This window comes from Benincasa hispida, chromosome 11 (genome assembly GCF_027475165.1).
Source record: "Benincasa hispida cultivar pf3 chromosome 11, pf3_genome.v1.1, whole genome shotgun sequence".
Taxonomy (NCBI): domain Eukaryota; kingdom Viridiplantae; phylum Streptophyta; class Magnoliopsida; order Cucurbitales; family Cucurbitaceae; genus Benincasa; species Benincasa hispida.
The window spans coordinates 72,669,330-72,673,237 of NC_143488.1; the positions used below are offsets into that span (position 1 = coordinate 72,669,330).

The 3,908-nt window shown below is 31.9% G+C and overlaps 1 long non-coding RNA gene across 1 annotated transcript; it reads right to left on the minus strand.

The window, feature by feature from the left end:
* Positions 1–551: 551 nt before the first annotated feature.
* Positions 552–1,856, minus strand: LOC150032873 (uncharacterized). Its single transcript, XR_016524869.1, has 2 exons — positions 1,604–1,856; positions 552–1,200 (listed from the first exon to the last, which is right to left on the minus strand). It is a non-coding gene; the product is annotated as an uncharacterized LOC150032873 (long non-coding RNA).
* Positions 1,857–3,908: the final 2,052 nt, after the last annotated feature.

Below are 3,908 nucleotides of genomic sequence, written 5' to 3' on the forward strand. Positions count from 1 at the left end.
CTATTGTAATGCTGTTGGAAGTATTATGTATTTGATGATTTGTACTATGCCTGACTTGGGATATGCTATGAGTATGATAAGTAGGTTTAGGTCAAATCCTGGGAAGAAGCATTGGAATGCAGTTAAATCGGTGCTTCGATATTTGAAAGGGTCACATTTTTCGTTTGTTTGGTAATGTGGTCAATTGGAAGGTTGCTCTACAGTCAGTTGTTGCCTTGTCTACTACTGAGTCAGAGTATATTTTAGTGGGTGAAGCTGTGAAAGAGGCAATGTGATTGAAAAGGATAGTTTATGAGTTGTTGTCGCATGAGTTCATTCTTATCGTCCGTTGTGATAGCGGAGTGCTATTCATCTTGCGAAGAATCCATCTCATTACGAACGGTCTAAGCATATCGATGTCAAATTTCATTTTATTAGAGAAGTTGTGGCCCAGAAAGATGTCGAACTGGTCAAGGTTCATACAGTTGGGAATAGATATGTTAACCAAGGTTGTTCTAGCCCATAGGTTCAAATGGTTGAATATTAAATCTGGATGATGGGAAGATTGGAGAATCAACTTGGCACTTAAATATTCATAACAGGAGATTTGTAGAAAAAAACAAGATATTTAAGTGAGTTTTATTGGGTTTTTTTGGTGAATTTAAAAAGCCCAATGATATTCTTGTAATAATGGGCAGTGACAATTTTGTAATTATCCTTTCTTCTCCAAAATTAGGGCCATTTTTTCGTGGGTCTCTTTTGGCTGGAAAAAGGACAGCCGCTGAAGCTAAAAAAATTGTGACCCTTGGAAGAAGACTGAAGAGCCACTTGAGAGAAGAAAACCGAAGGGCAGCCGACAGAGGCAGAGCTGAAGCCGTCTGGGTAAAAACATTGAGAAACGATCCGGTCTGAGCAGCGGCCGTTTTTCCTTGCGTGGTGTTTGCAGATCAGGAGGTGGCAGGCTATCGTTTCCGTCTGGCGAGATCAACTGGTGTGGGGTGGTCTTGGTTCCAAGGCGGGTGTCTGTCGGGTTTGAGCGAGCGGTTCAATTTGGGCAGGTCCGGTCTGGTCGTCGACTGGTTTTTTTCTTTCGGCAGGTTGTCAGCGAGAGATAGACGCGTGAATCTGCCCGTGGTTCACCCGCTAGAGGCGGATAGCACACTGTTTTGGGTTGTTTGATCTTGGATGCTAAAATTACAGATTGATGATTTCGTTGATTATCTGTAATTTGTAAATTCCTTTATTGCTCATTAATAAAATTAATTCAAGCTGATTCTCAAAGTGGATATAGATCAAACTGGTCGAACCACTATATATCTTGGTATTCTTTAAGTTAGGTTCAAAAACTCTCACACAAAGTTTGCAAGAGAATTCCCAAAATCTAATACCAATATTTAGAAAGAAAGAAATCAGAAGGGACAAGAGAAGAGGATGAAAAAGATATAACAAAGGTGTAAAGTGGTTTGATCTTAATTGACCTATGTCCATTCTGAAAACCAGAGATTAAAGACTTTATATTTTTGGAGAAGAAGTTCAATTACAAGAGTTAAGTATTTTTAACTCTCACTTGCACTCTCTTATGTATTTATTTCCTTTTTTAAAAAAAAAAAAAAAAAAAACTGACCATGTCAAGCTTCGAACCCAGGTCTGGAGTGATGATCAGCATGCCACTAGCCATTGAGCCAGCTTCAGTAACCCACTTGCACCCTCTTATTGAACAGTCTCCGGTTTCATCATGATGACAGGGTATAAATAGAAACAGCAGTTTAACTAACTAACTGTTTTAAAGAGAGTTTTATTGATGTAATTCACTGTATTTATAGTTTGAATAATCTTTCACAAATTAAAAATGTGGTTATTTCACCAACTTTATGTCTTTTATATAGAACTATATCAGACAAACAATAATGTGCATCAAATTATTGGTTTTACTAGATTAAGAACAAGTTCTTAATGATGAATAACCTTTTGTTTGGTGATTTAATTTATGGTAGATTTTTAGGAGTAAGAAGAAATAAAAGTACTCATCAGTCGTACGTGGTAAGATAATGAGTTTTCTATTTTATTATTTATTTATTTATTTTGAGAAAGAGAAACTTCTATGATAAGATCACAAGTTGAAATAAGTTACAGTAACTTTAGGTAAAGTAACAGTAACTTTAGGTTTTTCAAGTAAAGTCTAAAACTAAAATTAAAGAGAAATATTTAAATGTAGTCTGCTGCATCCAATTAAAAATTGTTACGTGGTAGTTCATTTTTTTTTAAAAATTATTAATCTTTGTTTGTAGGTAGAAGAAGGGGAGCATGAAACTTATATGCAGTCTAGGTTACACCCTATTTCTAGAAAAACAAACGGTATTTTAAGAAAAAAATAAAGTGGAAGTCTTAATGTATAGTAAATAGAATGAGAAAGGTGTGTCTTGAATATCTTTGAAACAAATACTTCTAAAATAAAATCAATTTTGGGGATTTTCAAAAATGAAAAATAAGGAAAATTATTTACACAAAATAGTAAATTTTAATATTTTTTTATAGAGGTTGATAGAAGTTTATCAGTGTTTATTATGGATAGAAACCTATCATTAATTCTATGGGATAAACGTGGATAGAAGTCTATCAGTGTTTTTTTTTTTTTTTTTTTTAATTTCTATAAATAGTTTGACATTTTTTCTATCCGTGAAAAATTTCCATTAATTTTTCTATGGCCACTTTTCTTGGGAGAAAGATATGATAACAATATTTGGATTAATTAATTTTTTAAATTTTGCTTATAAATTATTTTAGTTGAGGTATTTTGGTACACCTATGGATTCTTCCTTATTTCAATCTATTGTTAAAAAATGATTTTAGTTTATTAAAATTTGTTTTCCTTTTATAAAAAAAAATCTTAATAAAAAAAAGTAGGTAAAAAATAATTGATTTGAAAACTTCTTTTGAAAGAGTACTTAAGAGATGAATTATTAAAAAAATGAAAAAAATTAAAGTGCTTAACCAAAATTTTTCATAATATGAAGAAAAAATAAATTTTATAACAGTTAGAGTTACTTCTGAAAATTTTTCATTTAAAATAAATTTGAAAAATGTAAGATATAATAAATTTTAATAGATTTTTTTTTTAATTTTTTTATTTTAACAATGTTTTAATTAGAAAGTATTCCAAATAAATAGACAAATAAGAGGTGGTGGGAACATGTAGCAGTTAGCTCTAGTATGTTATTTATTGTCCAATTTCCATCATCCTTAGCATTTTCTTGAAGGAAACAAAAGAAGAAAAGGATAGAAAGATTTACAAAGACTTACATGTTGAAAAAGCTGTAAATTCCAAGACCCACCAAAGGAAGAATTGAAATAGAGTAATTTTTATTATTACTTTTTTATTTTTTAGGCATCTACAAAAGACAAAAAGATTAAGCATGGAGACAAAATTTCAACACAAGTTGAACTCTTTTGCAGACTTTAAGGGGAAAAAAAAAGGTTGAATTGAATTCATGTTGGCAGCAGTGTTAAGAATGGTTGAAATGTTTGGAGCACATTGCAGCCAGGGTTTGGGGTTTGGGCCATTTTCACTTTAATAATGGAATAGGCCCATTATTCATGTTTTTCAGGTCCAGGAAGTTTTGGAAACAAATGTATGGCCCAACAAGCCTTTATTCTTTGGGAGGTTTGTTTGTTGAGCTTTTGACCTAACTCACAACTACTATATATCTATATTCTAGATATTTGGGGTTGTAAAAATTATGATCAATCTAAGGGTAGGGTTAGGTTAGGGAGTTTTTTTTTTGGATCAATTCGAAATTTTGAGGTAGTCGGGTTGGTTACTAGAAAGACTGAGGAGGATCTTCTAGGTTGAGTTGGGTTGTTAGGTTATTATTATTTTTTTTTTTATCAATTAAAAATATGTAAATTTATCTACAATATATAACTAATTC